This window comes from Bos grunniens, chromosome 14 (genome assembly GCF_055505025.1).
Source record: "Bos grunniens cultivar Pamir isolate PY7600 chromosome 14, Bosgru_T2T1.0, whole genome shotgun sequence".
Taxonomy (NCBI): domain Eukaryota; kingdom Metazoa; phylum Chordata; class Mammalia; order Artiodactyla; family Bovidae; genus Bos; species Bos grunniens.
The window spans coordinates 44,554,658-44,579,512 of NC_141178.1; the positions used below are offsets into that span (position 1 = coordinate 44,554,658).

General features: G+C 39.1%; 1 long non-coding RNA gene across 15 annotated transcripts in view; it reads left to right on the plus strand.

Moving 5' to 3' along the window:
- Positions 1-24,855, plus strand: part of LOC147359338 (uncharacterized) — a 307,413-nt gene that overhangs the window by 193,443 nt on the left and 89,115 nt on the right. For 11 of the 15 annotated variants that reach the window (XR_015140723.1, XR_015140714.1, XR_015140716.1 and 8 more), the window contains exon 3: positions 6,035-6,330. The exons of the other annotated variants lie outside the window; for them this stretch is intronic. This is a non-coding gene — a long non-coding RNA (uncharacterized LOC147359338). The remainder of the gene's footprint in view (positions 1-6,034; positions 6,331-24,855) is intronic. 15 annotated transcript variants of the gene reach the window in all.

Genomic DNA, 24,855 nt, shown 5'->3' on the forward strand with positions numbered 1-24,855 from the left:
TTGATTTCAGCTTGTATTTCTTCCAGTCCAGCATTTCTCATGATGTACTCTGCATAGAAGTTAAATAAGCAGGGTGACAATATACAGCCTTGACGTACTCCTTTTCCTATTTGGATCCAGTCTGTTGTTCCATGTCCAGTTCTAACTCTTGCTTCCTGACCTGCATATAAGTTTCTCAAGAGGCAGGTCAGGTGGTCTGGTATTCCCATCTCTTTCAGAATTTTCCACAGTTTATTGTGATCCACACAGTCAAAGGCTTTGGCATAGTCAATAAAGCAGAAATAGATGTTTTTCTGGAACTCTCTTGCTTTTACCATGATCCAGCGGATGTTGGCAATTTGATCCCTGGTTCCTCTGCCTTTTCGAAAACCAGCTTGAACAACTGGAAGTTCACGGTTCACATATTGCTGAAGCCTGGCTTGGAGAATTTTGAGCATTACTTTACTAGCATGTGAGATGAGTGCAATTGTGTGGTAGTTTGAGCATTCTTTGACATTGCCTTTCTTTGGGATTGCAATGAAAACTGACCTTTTCCAGTCCTGTGGCCACTGCTGAGTTTTCCAAATGTGCTGGCATATTGAGTGCAGCACTCTCACAGCATCATCTTTCAGGATTTGGAATAGCTCCACTGGAAGTCCATCACCTCTACTAGCTTTGTTTGCAGTGATGCTTTCTAAGGCCCACTTGACTTCACATTCCAGGATGTCTGGCTCTAGGTCAGTGATCACACCATCGTGATCATCTGGGTCGTGAAGATTTTTTTTGTACAGTTCTTCTGTGTATTCTTGCCACCTCTTCTTAATATCTTCTGTTTCTGTTAGGTCCATACCATTTCTTTCCTTTATCGAGCCCATCTTTGCATGAAATATTCCCTTGGTATCTCTAATTTTCTTGAAGAGATCTCTAGTCTTTCCCATTCTGTTGTTTTCCTCTAATTCTTTGCATTCACTGAGGAAGGCTTTCTTATCTCTCCTTGCTATTCTTTGGAACTCTGCATTCAGATGCTTATATCTTTCCTTTTCTCCTTTGCTTTTCACTTCTCTTCTTTTCACAGCTATTTGTAAGGCCTCCCCAGACAGCCATTTTGCTTTTTTGCATTTCTTTTCCATGGGGATGGTCTTGATCCCTGTCTCCTGTACAATGTCACAAACCTCATTCCATAGTTCATCAGGCACTCTATCTATCAGATCTAGTCCCTTAAATCTATTTCTCACTTCTACTGTATAATCATAAGGGATTTGATTTAGATCATACCTGAATGGTCTAGTGGTTTTCCCTATTTTCTTCAATTTAAGTCTGAATTAGACCATTAGCATCAGTCAATAACATGTCCTCTAGAAACCCTCCAAAGGCCAGGGGAGCAACAGGAGCCTTTAAGGAAACCAGAAATCCACAGACATGCTTTAAATTCTACCAGGTATCACTGAATCAGCAAGAGCAGTAGGTTGAGAAAATAATTATGTTGTCCACAGCTATATTGCCCAGGGCTAGGTTCTTTCCAACCTTTCTTTTTATTTGTTATGTTGTTTAGTCGCCCAGTCGTGTATGACTCTTCGTGAACCCATGGACTGCAGCACCCCAGGCTTCCCTGTCCTTCACTATTTCTCGGAGTTTGCTCAAACTCATGTCTATTGAGTTAGTGATGCCATCCAACCATCTCACTGTCTGCCTCCCTCTTCTCTTGCCTTCAGTCTTTACCAGCATCAGGGTCTTTCCCAGTGAGTCGGCTTTTTGCTTCACATGGCCAAATATTGGAGCTTCAGCTTCAGCATCAGTCCTTCCAATGAATATTCAGGACTGATTTCCTTTAGGATTGACTGGTTTGATCTCCTTGCTGTACAGGGGACTCGCAAGAGTCTTCTCCAGCACCATAGTTTGAAAGCATCAATTCTTTGGTGCTCAGCCTTCTTTATGGTCCAATTCTCACATCTGTACATGACTACTTGAAAAACCATAGCTTTGACTAGACAGACCTTTGTCAGAAAGGGACGTCTCTGCTTTTTAATATGATATCTAGATTTCCCATAGCTTTTCTTCCAAGGAGCAAACATCTTCTAATTTCATGGCTGCAGTCACTGTCCGCAGTAATTTTGGAGCCCAAGAAATTAAAGTCTGTCACTGTTTCCATTATTTCCCCATCCACTTGTCACAGAGTCTTAGGACTGGATGCCATGATCTTAGTTTTTTGAATGTTGGGTTTTAAGCCAGCTTTTTCACTCTCATCTTTCACCCTCATCAAGAGGCTCTTCAGTTCCTCTTTGCTTTCTGCCATTAGGGAGGTATCATCTGCTGGATTTCCAATGAATGGACTGATTGATAGACTTGTAACTGTTCCACTTGTAGTTATGTTTGGCATAACTCTGTGCTTTCCTATAAGGTGTACCATTAAGTTAATCTCTCACTGTCGTTGTTTAGTTGCCAAGTTCTGTCCTACTTTTTGTGACCCAATGGACTGTAGTCCCCCAGGCTCCTTGGCCCATGGGATTTCCCAAGCAAGAATACTGAAGTGGGTTGCCATTTCCTTCCCAAAGTCAATCTCTAACCTTACCCAAAACCATAACAAGGAAAGGAATCCTGCCTAGAATCATGCATTCAAACAAAGATCTTATTTCTAATACACATACCAATATATATTTGGCATCCTAAAGGATGCTGCCCCATCCCCACATAGTATCCTTCAAGCTGTGCTCCAACAGTGCTTTTAGCAAACCATTACAAACCTCTAAACCGCTGACAACTTCTGGATGGTATGGTATGTGATATAACGAGTGAATCTCATGGTCAAGAGTCAACTTCACTCCCATACCTGTGCTTCTGTAAAGTGGGTCTCTTGGTCCAAAGCAATGTTCTCTGGGATTCCATGCTGGTGGATCAAGCACTCTGTAAGTCTTCAGTTAATGGTGCAGCAAAGATAACTCCACACCTCAGTGTGCCTCTTTCTGGGAGAACAAATCACTAACTCTTCCAAGCTAAAAGGCTCTGTTGTAGTCAACTTCTCATCAGGGGCCAACTGGTCTCCTCAAGAAATGCTGCCATAATGGGGACTGAGGAAGATCTCTGCTGCCAGCAACTTGAACATTTCACAATAGCAGCAGCTAAGTCAGTCTTGGTAACTGAGAGTTGGAGAAAGAAATGGTAACCCACTCCAGTATTCTTGCCTGGGAAATCCCGTGGACAGAAGTGCCTGGGAGACTACAGTCCATGAGGCTGCAAGAGTCGGACATGCCTGAGTGACTAAACCACCACCAGCACTGGGAGTGTGTCCTGCTGGACCCAGCTCTCTCCTCCATGTCTGCCATCTCAGCCTCCAATTTCATGAGCCCATCCTGACAGCACTAGGTGGCCAATTTCAGAGGCTGGCAAACACCAGTTAGTCAGGTGATTTTTGTCTACTTTATTGGTGACTGCCTCTTCCAAGAAAGATGTTCCCTGGTGGGTGTAACATACAAAGATCTCCACACTTTGTGCCCACTCCCATATGTTAATCCACTTGCCTTTACTCCAGACTTCCTTGGCCTTCATCTTTCCTTTTTTCCGCTTCCAGATCCCTAACCAGACATCTATATATCTTCTAATCTCCAACTATTTTTCTTTCCCCACAAAGTGGTTCACCAGGAGGATTTTTCCTTACCACCATATTTAAGACCACCCTGAAGCCTTAGTGCAGCTGCCGTTTATTTTCATCTTATACCCACACATTAAGCCAGCCCTTCTGTAAAATTAAGCTCAGGCTTTTTACTCCTGTGTCAGGACTCCTCGTATGGCCATAGGCCCAAGCTGAAGAAAGAACACTGGTGCAACCAAGGTGGATGACGGCTGGGCTATCTGCTCATGCAGTTTACTTCCAACCCAAAAGAGTTTGTGCCCATTCTTCATGGCAAAATGATCAAAACACACTAATTTGTCATTTATTTCTGCAGATATGTCCTGTCATGACCACCCCCCCACCCCCACTGCAGATATCTAAACATTTTTCAGAAATGGATGGCCCCTGATTCTGCAATATTTATCTTCCCACTTTCTGGAGCTTATGTTTCCTCTCTAAGCTTCCCATGTGGCTACCATTTACTCATCTCACTAATCAGCATAACTAATCATCAATACAATGAATGGATACGATGATCTACAGGATGCTAAGATGCTCCAAGTAAGTTTGGACTTCCAGAAGATCCCCTGTAGAAGGGAATGGCAACCCACTGCAGGATTCTTGCCTGGAGGATTCCGTGGACAGAGAAGCCTGGCAGGGTATAGTCCATGGGGTCACAAAGAGCCCGACACAACTGAGTGGCTAACACATGTTACAAGAGAGGGTAGAAGACAGCCCTAAGGCAAATATGCAAATGTACATTGTTCATTCATTCCATTTGAACACAGTTTTCTGATTATGATTTAACAAACAAAATAGCATGCATTTGCTCAAATCAGTGGCTGCATAGCACTGCCTGATGTCCTGTTAATCTGTGCTAGCTAAGACACCAGTCCTGTCTGGGATGAGGACTGATCAGAGCTATAACTTGGTTGATCTTGCTGTAGTTTGCAGTCAATCTATAGGATCCATTCATTGCTGGAGGGGTCAATCAGGTGAAGTAAATAAATGTGATGGGACCACCACCCCTTCTTTCTTTAGATAAGGAGACAATGACCTTTGGCTATGAAGACTCAGATGGCAATTATTATTTAAGATTTTTCAGACCAAACATGGTCTCTGTGACATATTTTTATTTATAACACCTTAAAAATAGAAAAACTGTAATCAGCTTGCAGACTGTACAAAAACTGACCACACACAAATTTTGCCCAGATGCGTAGTTTTTCAACCCCTTCTTCAGATCCTTCAGTTCAGTACAGTTCAGTCGCTCAGTCATGTCCGACTCTTTGTGACCCCATGAATTGCAGCACGCCAGGCCTCCCTGTCCATCACCAACTCCCGGAGTTTGCTCAAACTCACGTCCATCGAGTCGATGATGCCATCCAACCATCTCATCCTCTGTCGTCCCCTTCTCCTCCTGCCCCCAATCCCTTCCAGCATCATAGTCTTTTCCAATGAGTCAACTCTTCGCATGAAGTGGCCAAAGTACTGGAGTTTCAGCTTTAGCATCATTCCTTCCAAAGAAATCCCAGGGCTGATCTCCTTCAGAATGGACTGGTTGGATCTCCATGCAGTCCAAGGGACTCTCAAGAGTCTTCTCCAACACCACAGTTCAAAAACATCAATTCTTCAGTGCTCAGCTTTCTTCACAGTCCAACTCTCACATCCATACATGACCACTGGAAAAACCATAGCCCTGACTAGACAGACCTTTGTTGGCAAAGTAATGTCTCTGCTTTTGAATATGCTATCTAGGTTGATCATAACTTTTCTTCCAAGGAGTAAGCGTCTTTTAATTTCATGGCTGCAATCACCATCTGCAGTGATTTTGGAGCCCAAAAAGATAAAGTCTGCCACTGTTTCCACTGTTTCCCCATCTATTTCCCATGAAGTGATGGGACCAGATGCCATGATCTTCATTTTCTGAATGTTGAGCTTTAGGTGACACTAATATCTGTCACTCTTTCACACTCAGGTGTGATACAGTATGTTATTGATTTTTCACCTGGGTTCTGGTAGTAGGTAGTTTCAGAGGTTTTCTCTCTGTGACCTTTCCATCTATAATAGATTTTATCACTCAGAAGAAGACCCAATATGGGGATTGTGCTAATTGCCAAGCATGTTAATCCCAATTACACATTTATTTGAGGACTGGAGAAATGGGTCTCTGGGAAGGTCTTCAGACTCACTGAACTCTGTCCAAGTTTCCATTTATTATCTGAACCCTATGATTTATTAGCCTTGTATACTTTTGATTTTTAGTCTACAATTTTGTATTTTTAGTCTACGATTTTTAAGTCACTTAGTCATGTCCAACTCTTTGCAACGCCATGGACTATATAGTCCATGGAATTCTCCAGGCCAGAATACTAGAGTGGGTAGCCTTTCCCTTCTCCAGGGGATCTTTCCAACCCAGGGATTGAACCCAGGTCTCCTGTATTGCAGGTGAATTCTTTACTAGCTGAGCCACAAGGGAAGCACAAGAATACTAGAGAGGGTGCTGCTGCTGCTGCTGCTAAGTCACTTCAGTCATGTCTGACTCTGTGCCGCCCCATAGACGACAGCCCACCAGGCTCTGCTATCCCTGGGATTCTCCAGGCAAGAACACTGGAGTGGGTTGCCGTTTCCTTCTCCAATGCATGAAAGTGAAAAGTGAAAGTGAAGTCATTCAGTCGTGTCCAACTCTTCGCGAACCCATGGACTGCAGCCTACCAAGCTCCTCCGTCCATGGGATTTTCCAGGTAAGAGTACTGGAGTGGGTTGCCATTGCCTCCTCCAACTAGAGTGGGTAGCCTATCCCTTTTCTGGTGGGTCTTCCCAACCCAGGAATCAAACTGGGGTCTCCTGCATTGCAGACAGATTCTTTACCAACTGAGCTATGAGGGAAGCCTGATATAAATATTAAGTGTTGGTAATTTGGATTTTTTATTGGTTTGTAACCTTATACATTTCATGTGAACAATATTATACTTTGATGTCTGTACACACTACAGTATGTTCACCGTCAAAGGTCTAGTTTCCATCTGTCATCATACAGTTGACCACCTTCACTCATTTCCCCCTTTTTCTACCCTGCTTCCCCTCTGGTAAGCATGACTCAGTTCTTTGTATCTACATTTGTTTCTGTTTGTTTTGCTTTATTCATTTTATTTTTTTCTGTTTTTAGAAAGGAAATCATATGCTATTTGTCATTCTCCATATGACTTAGCATAATACCTTTAAGGTTCACTCGTGTTGTTGCAAATGGCAAGATTTCATCTATTTTTATGGCTGAGAAGTAGCCCAATGTATGCATATACCACATCTTCTTTTTCCCTTAGAAAGACACTTAGGCTGTTTCCATATCTTGACTATTATAAATAATGCTGCAATGAACATAGGATTGCCAGTATTTTTTGGAATTAGTATTTCTCATATTCTTCGGATAATACCCAGAAGTGAAATAGCTGAATATTATGGTAGTTCTATTTTTAATTTTTTGAGGACTCTCCACATTATTTTCCATAGTGGCCACACCAATTTACATTCCCACCAAAAGTGGGACTATACCAACAATGTATAAGGATTCCTTTTGGAGAAAAAGATCATCCCTCTCCAACACTTATTTCTTGCCTTTCTGCTACTAGCTATTCCAATAGCATGAGGGGATATCTCACTGTGGTTTTTATTTGCAATTCCCTAATAACTAATGACATTGAACATCTTGTCATGTACTTATTGGCCATCTACATGTTTTCTTTGGGAAAATTATTCAACTCCTCTGTCCATGTTTTTTTGTTGTATGAGTTTCTATATATATTTTGGATATTAACCACTTTTTCAGATATATCCCTTTGCAAATTTCTTCTCCTGTTCAGTATTTTGTCTTTTTAACAATTATGGTTTCTTCTGCTGTGCAGAAGAATTTAGTTTGATATAGTCATATTTATTTATTTTTGCTTTTGTTTTCCTGGCCTGAAGAGACAGACTAACATCACAGGGTATACTTCTTATGTTTTCTACTAGGAGTTTTGTAGTTTCAGGTCTTGTATTTGATTTGATTTTTATGTATGGTTGTAAGATAGTGATCTGATTTTATTATTTTTCATGTGACTCTCCAAGTTTCCCAAAGCCATTTATTGAAGAGATTATCTTTTCTTTTTATGTTCTTCACTCCTTGGTCATAAATTACGTATCCATATATTTGTAGTTTTATATCTGGGCTCTCAATTCTGTCCCATTAATCTAAGTATCTGTTTTCCTGCCAATACCATGCTGTTTTGATTGCTATGTTGTTGTTTAATCACCAAGTCATGACCAACTCTTTGAGACCCCCACGGACTGTAACCTGCCAGGCCCCTCTGTCCATCGGATTCCCCAAGCAAGAATACTGGGGTAGGTTGCCATGCCCTCCTCCGTGATCTTCCCGACCCAGGGATCAAATCTGCATCTCCTGCATTACAGATGGATTCTTTACTGCTGCACCACCGAGGAAGCCCCGTAGCTTGTAATCTTCTTTTGTTGTTGTCCTTGTCTGGTTTTGGTACCAGGGCAATTTTTTTCCTAAAATGACTTACGCATTCCCTCCTCTTCAATTTTTTGGAAGCATTTGAGAAGGATAGGTTCTAAAATTACATATTCTTTGAATGTTTGGTAAAATTCACCAGTGAAGACTTCTGGTCCCAGATTTTTCACGAGATTTTTATTATTATTTTAATCTCGTTACTAGTGATCAGTCTATTCAGATTTTCCATTTCGTCATGGTTCAGTTCGGAAGGTTGTGTGTTTTTAAAAATTTATTCTTTTCTTCTGGATTGTTCTATTTGTTGTCATATAACTGTTCATGTCTCATAATCTTTTGTGTTTCTGTGCTATCTGATGCTATTTCTCCTCTTTCATTCCTGATTTTATTTATCAGAGTACTCTCTCTTTTTCCCCTAATGAATCTAACTAAAGTTTTGTCCTTTTAAAAGACCTAACTGTTAGTTTCATCCATTTTAAATTGTCTTTTAAATCTCTATTTCACTTATTTTCACTCTGATATTTATTATTTTCTTCCTTCTTCGGACTTTGGGCTTATTTGTTCTTCTTTTTCTAGTTTCCTTAAATGTAAGTTTATATTGTTTATTTGAGATTTTTCTTGTTTCTTGAGGTAGACCTGTATTGCCGTAAACTTCCTTCTTAGTACCACTTTTACTGCATTTGACAGATTTCGGTGTATTTTTATTTTCCTTTGTCTTCAGGTATCTTTTAGTGTGTCCTATGAGTTCTTCATTGACCCCACAGTTGTTCAGTAACATGCTGTTTGTCTCCGCATATCTCTAACTGTTCCAGCTTTCTTCTTTTTAGTTAATCTCTAGTTTCATATTCCCGTGATTGGGAAGGATGCTTAATATAATCTTAGTCTTCTTAAGTTTATTGACTTCTTTTGTGTCCCAACACACGGTCTCTCCTCGAAATTATTCCATGTACACTTGAAAAGAATATATATTCTGCTGCATTTGGATTGAAATATTCTTTATAATTTTCTTCCTTGGAGAAGGCAATGGCACCCCACTCAAGTACTCTTGCCTGGAAAATCCCATGGATGGAAAAGCCTGATAGACTACAGTCCATGGGGTGGCAGAGTCAGACACGACTGAGCGACTTCACTTTCACCTTCATTCTTTATAAATCTTTCAAGTCCACTGGTCTAAAGTTTGTTTAAGGCTGCTCTTTGCTTGTTGACTTTCTGTCTGGATGAGCTATCCACTGATGTAAGTGGGGTGTTAATGTTTCCTGCTAGTATTGTGTTGCATTGATTTCTCTTGCTAGGGTTGTTAGTAATTGCTTTATTCCTTTTGATGCTCCTATATTAGGTGCATATGTATTATTTACTGTTAAGCTTTTTTGATTGATTATCCCCTTTATCATTATATAGTATCCATCTTTGTCTCTTACTACATTTTTGGCTTGAGGTCTACTTTTTCTAATATGAGCATGCCTACCATCTCTTTCTTTGGGCAGCAGTTTGCTTGGAAATTCCTCTTCCATTCCTTCACTTGGAGCCCATACTTGTCTGTAGAGTTGAGATGAATCTTCTGGAGTTAGCATATAGTTAGGTCTTGTCTTTTAATTCATCCAGCACTCTGTGTCTTTTGATTAGTGGATTCAGTCCACTTCCATCTAGGGTGACTATTAATAAATGAGGACTCATTTATTAATATCATTTTATCTTTAGTTTTTATGTTGTTCTATACCTCCGTTGTTTCTTTTCCTTTGTATTTCCATCTGCCATTTTAGTTTGGTGGTCTTCTATAATATTTTCTTTCCTCTTTTTTTTTAATGTTTCATATCTTTGTTCTAAATTTATGTTTTATGGCTACCATAAAGTTTGTATAAAATATCTCATAGATAAAATAGTCCTCTTTATACTGATAGCATCTGTTCTTCATTTGCCTGTAAAAGTTCTATCTTTTTCTTCTTTTATGTCTTGTTGTCTCAAATTATCCCATTTTATGTTGTGAATTTGTTACCTAATTGAAGTATCTATAGTTATTTTTACTGCTTTTTTCCCTATAATCTTAAGCTATAATTGTTTAACAACCTATGCTGATCTAGAGTTGTAACTTCTGATTCTATCTTTTCATCACCATACTCAAAGTTTTGTGTACGTCTGCCTTTTCATAAGGCTTTATTTCTTCTTTTTATCTGAATGATAACTTTGCTGGATAAAGTATTCTTGGCTGACAGTTTTTATCTCTCAACATTTCAAGTATGTCATTCCACTCTCTTTCAGCCTGTAGAGTTTCTGCTGAGAAATCTGCTGATAGTTTACTGGAGATTCTCTTGTGGGTTATTATTCTTTATCCCCCACTGCTTTTAAAATTCTTCCTTTGTCCTTGACTTTAGACAGTTTTAATATATGTGTCTTCAAGAAGGTCTTTTTGCATTGAAGTAATTAGGTGTTCTCTTAGCACCATGGATCTGTATATACAGTTCCTTCTCCAGGTTTGGGAAGTTCTGAGTTATTATTTCTTTAAATGAATTCTCTCCTACCTTCTCCCTCTCTTCTTCTTCTAGAATACTCATTATCCTAATATTTCCCTTCCTACTAGAATTTGGATAATTCCTGTAGAATTTCTTTATTTTTTGGATCTTATTCTCTCTCCTCTTTTACCTGTATGGTTTCTAGGTTCCTATCTTTCAGCTTATTCATTCTGTCTTTCATATGTGCTCTGTTTCCAGTATTTTCTAATACATGCTTCATCTCATTTATTCAGCTTCAGAATTCCTATTTGGATCTTAGAGTTTTAATCATCTTGTTAAAGTATTCATTCTGTTCACTAACTTTATTCCTGATTTCACTAAACGGCCTTTCTGGGTTTTCTTGCAGCACCTTATGTTTCTTCATGACAGCTATTTTGAATTCTCTAGCAGTTAGATTGTAACACCCCACGAGTTTAGTTTGATTTTTGGAGAATGATATTGTGTTACTGTGGTTCTTCATGGAGCTTGAAGAGTTTCTCCTCCTTTGGTGCATTTGAAGTAGTAAACACCTTCTTTTTTTTAATTTTTATTTTATTTTATTTTTAAACTTTATACTATTGTATTGGTTTTGCCAAATATCGAAATGAATCCGCCACAACACCTTCTTTAAGCAAAGCTTTTTTCATATTCTAATAATTCAATGGGTTAGTGATTAGAAACCTTTCTTTTATTTTCCAGTAGGTGGCGCTACAGCACCAAGGTTTTTGTTTTTGTTTTCTCTTACCTGAGTTGCCTCTGGTTGTATTTGAGTCAGCACTTTCTACTCTCCACCACCTCTGACAGAGGCTTCACCCAGTACCTTAGCTGCCATCACTTGTGCCTCTGGGGTTATTGGTACCTCTCTGCTGTCTCTGTCTGAAGCACACGGATGAGAGTCACTTCCACTGTGTCTGGGGTCTCCTGGGTGACAGACTGTAAGGTGACATACTGTATTATGTAAGGAAAGAGCTGGTTCTAGCAGAGCCCTCGGGTGGGTGAATCTGCGTACAAGCACTCTAAGAGTTTTACTCTGTCACAGTCCCACAGGTCTCACGGCAGGAGTCCTATTGATTGATAAAGCCAGAAATTTGGGGGCGGGCTTGTGTTTCAGTGACAGTCTTAAAAATTGTGGTGGTTGATAAGGGGTATAAACCCTTTGATCCTTGCAGAGAAGTTTTGGAGCTTGGGTTCCCTCCCAGGTGTGTTACCATGCCAGAGGCAGGGTTTATAGCAAGTCTGTGTCTCAGCCTCTCCTATCCACTTTATTGTGGTTTCCCTTTTGTTTACCTAATGAGAAGGGATTGTTTGTCAGTTTTTAGGGTTTCCTTAGGGGCTTCCCAGGTGGCACAGTGGTAAAGAATCAGTCTCCCGCAGGAGATGCAGATTCAATCGATTGGTCTGGAAGATCCCCTGGAGGAGGAAGTGGCAACCCACTCCACTATTCTTGCTTGGAAATTTCAGTCCTTGGGATCTCAAAGAGTTAGACAAACAACTGAGCATGCACAGGATCAGAGCCAAGCTTGACTGATTTAACAACCAGACTAGGGCACAAGGCAAAGATGGCTCACAACAGATAGGACAGCCAGGCCACGTGGAGGGTCAGCTGTCACTCCCAACCCCGAGCTTCAGCAAGCTGGTTAACACCTCTGCATTAGAGCCATTTCATAGAAATGACGATCAGCCTGGCCATCTTTCCAGGGAGAATGCGGGTGTCTACCTCCTCAGCTCTCAATCAGAATCAGGATTTTTTCTGAGGAAGTTATAGTATATATAGATGTAGATTCCACGTGTCCATGGGCAGGGATTTCTCATGTCATCATCTTGAATCGGAACAGAACTTACTTACCTTATTAATCCCTTCCCTGATGTAGCAGGTTCCCCGTTACCACTTGATCGCACAACACCTTTCCAGACTCTAACATGAATCACAAAACTATCGTTAACTTACAGAATCTCAACTCTGAGAGAGGGTTATAGTGATGAAGAGGCAGAAAGTCTTCAGATGTTTCTCCCCCATAAATGCACGGGATGGTTCTCACTGCATGCTTGCAGTGTCGCGTGCCTGAATCTGCTGACACGTGCATGTCTTTCTAGACTGTATGCCACTGATATTATACAACCTTTAACTGTCATTTGACAAAAGCATTTTGCCAACTGCTTTTCTGCTTTCTCTCGTGTCATAGACATTGGCATTATTTTTGTGGCAAGTTTTAAAGTTTTCTCAGAAATGGTATCTTTAATATCAGATTTTTCCGTGCATGTGTTACTCTGTCATGTGCCACTCTTTGTGACCCCCATGGACTGTAGCCCACCAGGCTCCTCTGTCCATGAGGATTTTCCAGGCAAGAATACTGGAGTGGGTTGTCATGCCCTCCTGCAGGGGATTTTCCTAATCCAGAGATCGAACCCAAGTCTCCATATTGCAGACAGATTCTTTACCATTTGAGCCACTAGGGAAGCGCTTTGCCCTGGTGAATATAATTATGGCTACTTGGAAATCTGGGGGCTCATCACTATCTTTAGCAACAAAGTTTATGCATTTCTTACTGCAAATCAATGACTTGTATTTGTTTTGGACTAGAGAACCCATCCTACCTTGGTTTATAATTACACAAAGGCTTCCAACGCATTATTCCTGTATCTGACAAAATTTATAACAGCACTCAGAGAACAAGGGTCTCCTGCTGTAACAATATCTCATTTTTAGATATCTACCCTGCATCCTATTTACATTGTTCTGTGCTGAACGGTAACAACTTGCAGATCTACTCCAGTGTATAAATATTCATATTTACTATGGATATCAAAATCTGTTTATTTATGTAATGTTTAAATAATATTTAAATCTTATTAATCATAAGGGTTGCTATTTTTATCATTACTTTTACACCTTAGAAAACAGCTTTTGAGCCATAAATTCATTTTTGTGGATAAGGACTATCATAAAAATAATACTAACAATAATATATATGCAAATATAGCTAATAAACATGATTATATTACATGAAAATAATAGGTAAAATAAAGTGACTGGTGTGATCTTTATAGTAGATAGGGATCTTAAAAACGAAATGATTAAGACTATTATAATTTTTCTGGAAAATACCCATTCCCGTGTTTCAAATATGGGTAAATATGTGACTAAAATTTTATAATCACCCTTTGCTCTAAAACTGCTAAGTTTCTTGAAGAACATATAATACATAAATCACAGGCAAGAACCCCAGTACTGTCCGGACCACACGGAGCAATACAATATTAAGAGAACAGGAGAACAAGATGATTTTTTTAAGTGTCTGTGAAAAGGAAATTCTACAGTTGAATTTATAAAACTGTTTAATAGAGGCAGTGATGTTACCAAAGAATTTCTGTAATTCAATGTTTGCATTCATCTAAGAAATACATATTCAGACTATATTCTTTGCCACACTATGGAGTTAGAGATGAATAGTCATTATGATAAGGCAATGGCACCCCACTCCAGTACTTTTGCCTGGAAAATCCCATGGATGGAGGAGCCTGGTAGGCTGCAGTCCATGGGGTCATGAAGAGCACGACTGAGTGACTTCACTTTCACTTTTCACTTTCATGCATTGGAGAAGGAAATGGCAACCCACTCCAGTGTTCTTCCTGGAGAATCCCAGGGACAAGGGAGCCTGGTGGGCTGTGGTTATGGGGTCGCACAGAGTCGGACACGACTGAAGTTACTTAGCAGCCATTATGATCTAATAAGACAGCACGTATGGAAATGAATGGTTTGAGTGAATATACCTCAACAGAAATTATTGTTTGGAAGTTGGATCTTATTTAGAAATCAAACCAAGTAGAGGTCATTTAGTACCTATGCTTATAAGGACTTAAAAACCCAGAACTTTAAAGGGCATTTGGAGATCATGTAGTGAAAACTCTGTGACTGTTACATATCTATGCTCTTCTTTAATACCTCACAAGTAATCATGGAAATGCCTCCTGAAGCAGCCTAGTACCGTTTTAGACAAATCTGATTTTCAAGAAATAAAATTAAACATCCATATCACCTAGTATAAAGTATTTCTTTATATAAAGATAAATATCAGTCTCCACCTCTAATGTCCTCTTGTTGATCACGATCAACCATCCAAGTGCAGGCTATATCTGTTCTAACTTCTGTATGGCAGCCCTAGAAATATTTAAAAACAATTACTGTGTCTGCCTTTAGTCTTTCTATCTACAGGTTAGCCATAGTTGCCAAGCCTTCCTCGTCTAGTCTTCATTCTCCAAAAGCACTCTACTCTGTCAGTAGCCCACTTAAGCCATGATAACCGAAGTGAGCAGATCCAAGCGTGGTCTTAACTTCACTTAGCAAAATGGGAACATCCCTTGCCTTTTTCAGAACAAAAATGTTTTCATTAATCTGTTTAGGATTTCACTTTTCTGATACAGCCACATCATACTGGTGATTCTGAGTTTTCAGCTAACTATAACCTTTTTCACATGCATGGCTGGTAAACCACATCTTCTCCAGATGGATAAGGAAACCTGTACCCTTTTATATTCACGCAAAAGTAAAAACATGTACATCCAAAATGATCACTGCATATATGTTTTGGACATATATGTTTTTACTTCTGCATGAGTATAAAGGGGTATAGAATTTCCTCCTTAAATTTAATTCTAAACATTTCACCCTCTCATTTCATGCTCATAAGAACTCTCAAGATTCTGATTCTGACATTGGCTGTAATACAGCCCCAATTTTGTGTCATCTGAATACAGTAAAAGATCAGTTCTTATTCCATATAATTATCTAACCAAAAATAATGATCCTGATATGAAAAGATGCCATAATGATGTTGCAAAAATATAATGAATATGACTGCTCAGAAAATGTCTACAGAGATCTTCCTCCCAGTCAACATAAGTTTATCAACACTTTTCCATAGCATCTATTCAACAGAAACTAATGTGCCTTACTGTCCCATTAACTAATTGTTTCTTGTCTTACAAGAGGTCTTGGGAGATGCTGACAGAGCATTGTTATAAAATCCAGCTATTCTGAATCTACCTCATTCCCTAATTCAGTAAATTGATAACACTGGTGAAAATATGGGTTTCTAGATTGTAGAAAAACATAGTTCTTCACTAAGTTGAAGAATGAGCTCAAAGAAGGTTTGAGAGTACCTTAAAATCATAATATAGATGGTAAATTTGTTTCATTAAAATAAAAGAGAAAATGAAATACTTATGAATCAATTCAAAGAATTAATTGAAACTGTGGTTATGACCAGTAAGCAATGCCCTGGCTGGACTTGCAGACAGCTTACTTTTCCTTTACTTTAGAGATATAGTTGACTGGAATTTGGAGTTTGTAATAAAGAAAGATAAGAGTTTGCCAGTTCTGAAAGGGCACTTTTTTTTTTCCACTGTATATGTCTGGTTTATTTCACTTACATAATGAAATCCAGGTCCATCCATGCTCTCCCAATTGGAATAATTTCCAATTGGAATGATTTCCTTCCTTTACATAGATGAGTAATATTCCATATTATTATATATTATTATGTTTATATATATATGTACACACATACATAAACATATGTGTCACACTTTCTTTATCCATTCATCCATCTATAGACATTTATGTTGTTTTCTTGTCTTGGCTGTTGTGAATAATGTTGCAATGAACAATGGGAATTCAGCTATCGCTTCAGGATAATTCCTTGAATTATTCCTTAAATTCCTTTGGATAAATACCCAGAAGTGAGAATGCTGGATCACATGGTAGCTCTATGTTTAATTTTTAAGGAACTTCCATAGTGGCTGTAGCATTTTCATCCCATGAACAGTGTACAGGGTTCCCTTTTCTCCACATCTTTACTAACACTTGTCATTTTTAATTGTATTTTATATGGTCATTCTAGCAGGTGGGTAGGTACTACTGTACTATCTCATTGTGATTTTGATTTATATTTCCCTGATGATTAGTGATGTGGAGCACCTTTTCGTGTACTTTTTATGTCTTTTTTGGAACAGTATCTATTTAGGTTCTTTGCCCATTTTAAAATTGCATTATTTGTTATATTGCTGTTGAACTATAGGAATCCTTATATAGTTTGGATATTAACTCCTTAGCAGATACATGGTTTGCAAATATTTTCTCCTGTTCTTAGGTTGCCTTTTCATTTGGTTTATTGTTCCCTGAAAAGGTACTTTCTGTTTCACACAGCAGATGTGGAAGTGGCATTCAAACTACAATATCTTTCTATAATTAAAAGAGTGTGTATTGTCTTTTGACTGTCTCATATCTGTGTCATCCAGTCTAATTTTCAATTGACTCCTACAGCCCCTGCCTTTTTACACTGAGACTCTATTTAAGCTTTGGCAGAGGTCTCAAAGCTTAGATGATGTTTAACCATTAAAGAGAAGGAAGGCAGCAGGGAGGGGGTGGCCCGTTCTTTCCCCTGTCACCCTAGCCTTCAGCACAAAGCGCACACAACAGAACAAGAGAGCTTTAAGAAGCCACCAGGAATCACAAGATTAAATGACAAGCAGATAACATAAATGAAGAAGAAGACAGGTTAGGAAACTGGAGAATAAAACCTCCCACTAAAAAGAATGTTTACACAGATCCGCCAACCAATGCCACATAGGATCACAGGCTTAACATTACCAAGTCTTTTGATTATTTTCAAGACAAGCCAGAAATCTGTGTTTTTATGTGCTAGGTACCACTGCCTGATGTAGCACCAAAAAGGGTAGCAGACAGCTGAGTGCTGAGGATTTGCTCTAAGTACTAAGTCATAGGGCGTGCTAAGTCACTTCAGCTGTGTCTGACTCTTTGCGACCCCATGGACTATAGCCCATCGGGTTTCTCTGTCCGTGAGATTTCCCAGGCAAGAATATTGGAGTGAGTTGCCAGCCCTCCTCCAGGGAATCGTCCCAGCCCAGGGATAAAACCTGCCTCTCTTATGTCTCCTGGCAGGCAGGAGACGTTTACCATCTTTACCACTTGCACCACCAGGGAAGTCCATGTCCTAGGGAGAGGGGATAGAAAACCATGGTTTCCCACGCTATGGGCTTGGCTAGTAACCACAGTTCTCCAAGATAAAATGAGGCAAAAACTCAGACTGGTAGTACAGAGTGTGAGATTAACTGAGAGTTGTGCTTAGTTGCTAAGTCGTATCTGACCCTTTGTGACCCCCTGGACTGCAGCCCTCCAGACTCCTGTGTCCATGGGGATTCTCCAGACAAGAATACTGGAGTGGGCTGCCATGCCCTCTTCCAAGGGATCTTCCCAACCCAGGGATCGAACCCAGGTCTCCCACATTGCAGGCAGATTCTTTACTGTCTGAGCCACCAGGCAAGCTCCTAGTACAGCTCACAGTTTAGTAAGAAGTTAGAAAATAAACACAACACGATATGAATAATGATACTTGTGCACATGAATTTGGAAATTAAATTTCCTGAGGGACTTTTTGAATGTCAATATTATGTATTCATTTTTAAATGATCATGCTAAAATCATAGAGAGTAATATATGGATATTTATATCAAGCAGTTCTTGAGCCTTCTCCTCTCAAGTATTTAATCTATAGAGTATTTTCCTTTCTTCCTATTATTAGTACCATCTTATTCTTCATTTCCAATTATTAGTCACTTTGCTGTATTTTGTGTGCCATGTTAAGCCACCGTAAATCATATTCTGAAAAAAAATAGATTGTACAAGTGAGTAAATGTGGGGAGATTGGTGAAAGGAAGAGAAATAGAGAATAAAAAAAAAAATAAAACATGTCTTTTTATTTCTTTCAGTGGCCCTTTAAGAAGCAAAATAGATTTGATAAGATCTGTCTTTTTCTCCCACTTACGTTATGTGTGGTTTCCTGAATTAGTAAGGAGATATTAAAGGATTCTTCTTTCAGGGAAATATTTGTTCACCCCTAAGAGAGTTCCTCTTAAATAAGTCAGTAGAGAGTAGACAGCCTTACTAGAGTATCTGGTGAAAAGTTCATACTAGGTAGAAAGGATTTAGAAAACTTCACAAAGATGGCCAGACAAACAAGTATTATGAGTCATTTAAATGCTCTGGTTAGAAATATTACGTAAAAAGAGAAATGTTGAGAAGTGTTGAAAAATTGTTTCATGAACCCAGAGGAATGATGACTGAAATAATACAGACAGACTTGGATGAAGAGCTCTGTTTTCTTCCCAGAACTATCTTGATATACTTGGAGGTCTGAGATGGGTTCTAAATGAAGATGAGATTTCTTTACGGAAAAAAATAAGAAAATTTCTTAAGGGAGAAAACTTACAGGACTGATTCAAAGCATGTGCCTATTTGTCAACGACGGTATAATTTTTCACAACTGTTTATGCAACTGTCCGCTGAGACAGACGATCATAATTACAGAGAAAGGCATAACTAGGCAGTGAAAAGAGTGCATCAGGTCAGTTAAAAGGCAGGTTCAAGTCCCAGGACTGTCACCTACAACTATCTGGGTGACTTTGGAAAGGTCATTTCACTTTTATAAGCCCCATTTCTCAATCTTTAAAACAAGGATAGTAACAATAACTAGGATTTTGGATGACTACAGTAATCAAATGATATAAAAAGGTACAAAAGTAATACAAAGAATGGTAGTGAACATATTTCCACAGTGTCAAATTAGTCAATGAAATGATCATTTGTTTGGGGTCCTATCATGGTTATCATAAGAGAACATAAGATTATATCAACCTTTATATATTGTCTGTATCTTAATTTTATCCCTGTGAAACTATTAAGTTTTAATAAGTAAAAGTAGATTGAGCAGTAGTGGTTGTTCTCACCACAATAAAAGCCTGTTTTCTAATACCCTGAAATTAGTACAGGATTAATATCTGAAATGTTTCTGGTGTGGGAAGAGCAATTTCTTTTCTGTCAGCTGCACATAATAAATAAGTGTGTATAAATGTGTATTTGTTTATCAGATTCAAGGTATGTGGTTTGATAAAATCTGTCTTTTCCTTCCACTTACATTGTGTGGTTTACTGAATTTGTAAGGAAATATTAGAGGATTCTTCTTGCAGGGAAACATTTGTTCTCCCCTGTGAGAGTTCCTCTGAAATAAGTCAGTAGAGAGTAGACAGTCTTACTTAAGTAATAGATGAAAAGTTCATACTAGGTAGAAAGGATTTAGAAAATTTTACAAAGATGGCCAAACAAGTATCATGAGTCATTTAAATTCTCTGGTTAGAAATACTATGTAGAAAGAGAAATGTACTGTATCACAACCTGAAGCATTGTTCTGTTGTCAAAAAAAAAAAAGATGCTTGGCGTGGTCTGGCATAGTCTTAAGAAGACTTAGAGCCTCTGTGATTGCATGCGTTTAAATGTGCCAGGACAATACATCACTCGGTAGATGTAGGTCTCTACTGAGAAGCAAACTATCTGGTCAATATCCCTCAAGTTACGTGTTTACTACCACTATCTCTCCTGAGCCAAACTGTTTCAGTTTGAATTTATCATATATTTGCTAAGTCCAAATAACCAAGCTTTTATGCTTGAGCTTATTGGCTTCCTACTCAACTTTCAAAATCACATCCATAACCCTCTCTTTTGGAATTCTCCAGGCAAGAATACTAGAGTGGGTAACCACTGCCTTCTCCAGGGGATCTTTCTGACCTGGGAATCAAACCTGGGTCTCCTGCATTGCAGGCAGATTCTTTACCATCTGAGCCACCAGAGAAGCCCAATTAAATAATACAGTTCGATTCAGTTGTGAAGATTCATTGATTACTTTACTTTGAAAACACTAATGTGAGATCAGAAAGACAGGAAAATTTCACACAATGCTGATTACATAAAATAAGATAGAGGGAGAGGGAAGCTCCAAAACTATTTATTCATCATTGGCTAATAACATTTTAATAATGGATTTGCTGAACTGAACCCAACCATCAGTTGCCAGATCAGCTCTCTTGTAAATACACTGTCAAAGCCGTCAGCTCTTCCAAGTGCTCCGTTATCTTTGGCACCAGGTGAGATGTTCTTCTATTGGTATACTGGATGTAAGAAACTGGGAGTAGAAAGCAAATAAATCAGTTGGATAACTGCATCAAAATAAATCATGGTTTTCAAACATCTAATTAAAATAGTTGGTAACCAAAATACAACTCAATATGTACTGTGTCAGTCTCAACTAACTCACTCTATCCACAGAATTGCTATTACAAACCATAGCCACGGTGACTTTATTGAACTCCAAGAAACATCCTCCTTGTACCCAAGTATAAGCAGAGAGTTACACTGAAAACTGATGAGTATAGGACATTTCCCAAACTCCAATGGGGAGGGAAAAGTTCCTAGAAATTCTATTTCTTAAGAGCTTGACAAAAATCCAACAGTCATTGTATGTGTGGATATATATACATATCTGTACATATACACACATATACATATACATATACATGTACGCCTTGAGTTAAAACCATATAGTCTTTACAATAGTCTTCCCAGGTGGCTCTAGTGATAAAGAACCTACCTGCCAATGCAGGAGGCATAAAAGACGCAAGTTCGATCCCTGGGTCAGGAAGATCCTCTGGAGGAGGGCATGGCAATCCACCCGAGTATTCTTTCCTGGAAAATCCCATGGACAGAGAAGCCTGGTGGGCTACTGTCCATAGGGTCACAAATTGTTGGACATGACTGAAGCAACTTAGCACAGCACATTCTTTACAATAACTTCTGGAGAGAAAAAAAGTAAAATCTCTTCTGATTATTAATTGGTCAAAATGTTTGTGGATAATGGTAGAGGAATGAATGAGTGAGTTGAATAATTTTAAATTAAAATAATTAGATCCTTATTCTACTCCGATACTCTTGCCTGGAGAATCCCATGGACAGAGGAGCCTGGTGGGCTGCAGTCCATGGGTGGCTAAGAGTCAGACACGACTAAAGTGACTTAGCAGCTTAGCAACAGCTTCTTTTTCTAATATTTTACCAATAGAATCGCTAGAATGACAAGAAATGGAATATATGTTGAAAAAACTGCTGCAAAAACAGTACATTTCAAAGGAGTATTCTCTCTGAACTAGTGCTGAAAAGAAAATGACCTAAGTGAGGACTGGCATATTTACAAGTTCACTGAGTTTGGATGAGTTATTTGGCACACAAATCCCCACTGTTATCCAAGACCCTGGGGTGTTTGGATCAAGATGGAACTTCTTAGAAAAGTCCCAGGCAAGTGTAACTTACAGTGATGCCTCCCAGCTTATAGTCCATGTCCTGCAGTGAAGATGTACTTTCTTCCTTTCAATGCACCTCAAAGCTTAGTCCAGACTTGATTCCTAAGATGAAGTTAAAGAGGCAAGTCTAATGTATATCCTTTGGGCTAAATGACCTACTAATGACCTACTCTACCTCTCTACCACTTGAATTCCCCAGAAAATTGTTCATAACCACAGTACTTCTCACTCTTGGACCCAGTGAAACATATGGACCTCACATTTGGCTTCAGTCTTTCAGATCTACCTCTAGCAAACCTATCATATTTAAAAAGTATTAAATATTCAGTTTCCCCCTTTTCTCATTTATAGTAAGCCAAGCAAGCTATCTAGGTCCAGAGGACTTGCCCACATTTGCCAAATGAGACAGAGAAGTCCTAATTCCATGCAGTCAGTATATCCTGGCTCCATGAGATACTGGAAGCCAGAATGGAAGAAAAAAGTTCTAAGAATTAATGTTTTAGAAAACTAAGAACATATCTTAGTTCCCCTGCCTTTCCCCACCCTTGAATTTACATTCATTTTCCTTAAGGTATATTTTTGCATTGTTTCCTTCATTTTCAATGCCACATTTCTAGAACAGTTGAGATTTTTTGGGAAAAGTCTGTTTTCATAAATAGTATCAACACCATAGCTAACATTAATTGAGGACTTACTGTGTGCCAGGTACTATACAGCATTCTTTTTTTCAAGCTTTATTGAGATACAATTGACATACAATGTTGTGTAAGTTTAAGGTATATGAAATGATGATTCGATGTATGTATATATTGTGAAATGATTACTACAGTAAGGTTAGTTAACACACCCATCACCTCTGATAGTTATCATTTGTGTATGTGTGAGTGTGTGTATGTGGTGAGACTTTTTAAGATATACTCTCTTATCAACTTTCAAGTGTATAATACGGTGTTGTGAACTATAGTCAACATGTGGGTTCATTACAGCCCAGAACTTACTCCACTTTTAACTATAAGATTACACCATTTGACCATCTTCACCCATTTCTCTAAACACCCACCCCAAGCCCTGGCAACCCCCAATCTAATATCTGTTTCTGTTCTTTTTTTTTTTCCACATTCCACATACAAGCGAGATAATACAGTATTTGTCTTTTTCTATCATACATAATTCCCTTAGCCAAATACCCTCATAGTTCATCTATGTTGTTGCAAATAACAAGATCTCATTTTTTATTGTTGAATAATATTCTATTGTATATATAAAGCAATTTAGATTGCTTCCATGCTTAGTCACTCAGTTGTGTCTGATTTTTTGCAACCCCATGGACTGTAGTGCGCCAGGCTCCTCTTAGCATGGGATTTTCCAGGCAAGAACACTGGAGTGGGTTGCCATTTCCTTCTGCAGGGGATTTTCCCAACCCAGGGATCATACCCAGGTCCCCTGCATTGCTGATGGCAGGCAGATTCTTTACCGTCCTAGCAACCAGGGAAGCCCAGCTTGCTTCCATGTCTTGACTATTGTAAATAATGCTGCAATGAATGTGGGGGTGCAATATTTCTTCAACATAGTGATTTCATTTCCTTCCAATGTATACCCCAGAAGTGGGATTGCTAGATCATATCGTAATACTATTTTTAATTTTTTGAGGGACTCCATACTCTTCATAGTATCTGTGCAGGCTATATCCCCACAGAGTACACAAGGATTTCTTTTCTCCAACACTTGGTATATCCCATCTTTCTGATTCTAGCCATTCTAACAGGTGTGAAGTGATATCTCATTGTGGTTTTGTTTTGCATTCCCTAATGATTACAGATGTTAACCACCTTTTTGTGTAACTATTAGCCATCTGAATATCTTCTTTGGAAAAATGTTTATTCAGCTGTTTTTAAAAGTTTGGGTTTTTGGTTTTTTCGCTATAGAATTGTATGAGTTACTTCTCTATGTTGGATATTAACACCTTATCAGATACATGGTGTATAAAGATCTTCCATTCTGCAGGCTGTCTTTCACTTAGTTGCGTTTTTTGCCATGCAATAGCTTTTTAGCTTGATGTAGTCCCGTTTGTATCTATTTGCTTTCTTTGAGTGTGCTTTAGAGGGCTTCCCAGATGGCACTAGTAGTAAAGAACCTGCTTGCCAATGCAGGAGACATAAGGGATGTGAGTTCAATCCCTGGGCCGTGAAGATCCCCTGGAGAAGGAAACGGCAACCCACTCCAGTATTCTTGCCTGGAGAATCCCATGGACAGAGGAGCCTTGAAGGCTGCAGTCCATAGCACAGTGTCAGACATGACTGAAGCAACTTAGCACATATGTTAGAGTCATATCCATAAACTCATTAACAAAACTAATATCAAGGAGGCTTTTCCTTTATTTCCAAAGGTTTTATGGTTTCAGGAATTACATTCAAGTCTTTAATCCATTTTGAGTTCATTTTTATGAGTGGTATAAGACAGTGACCTATCTTTCTTTAGCATATAATATAGTTTCATTCTTTAGCATATATTTATCCAATTTTCCCAACACCATTTATTGAAGAGATTCATCTTTTCTCCACTCAGTATTCTTGGCTTCTTTTTATGGCTAAGTATCATTCGATTTTCAGTTCATTACAGTTCAGTTCAGTCGCTCAGTCATGTCCGACTCTTTGAGACCCCATGGACTGCAGCATGCCAAGCCACCCTGTCCATCACCAACTCCCAGAGTTTACCCAAACTCATGTCCATTGTGGAGAAGGCAATGGCACCCCACTCTAGTACTCTTGCCTGGAAAATCCCATGGACGGAGGAGTCTGGTAGGTTGCAGTCCATGAGGTCACTAAGAGTCGGACACGACTGAGCGGCTTCACTTTCACTTTTCACTTTCATGCATTGGAGAAGGAAATGGCAACCCACTCTAGTATCCTTGCCTGGAGAATCCCAGGGATGGGGGAGCCTGGTGGGCTGCCGTCTATGGGGTCGCACAGAGTCGGACACGACTGAAGCAACTTAGCAGCAGCAGCAGCAGCATGTCCATTGAGTAGGTGATGCCATCCAACCATCTCATCCTCTGTCATCCCCTTTTCCTCCTGCCT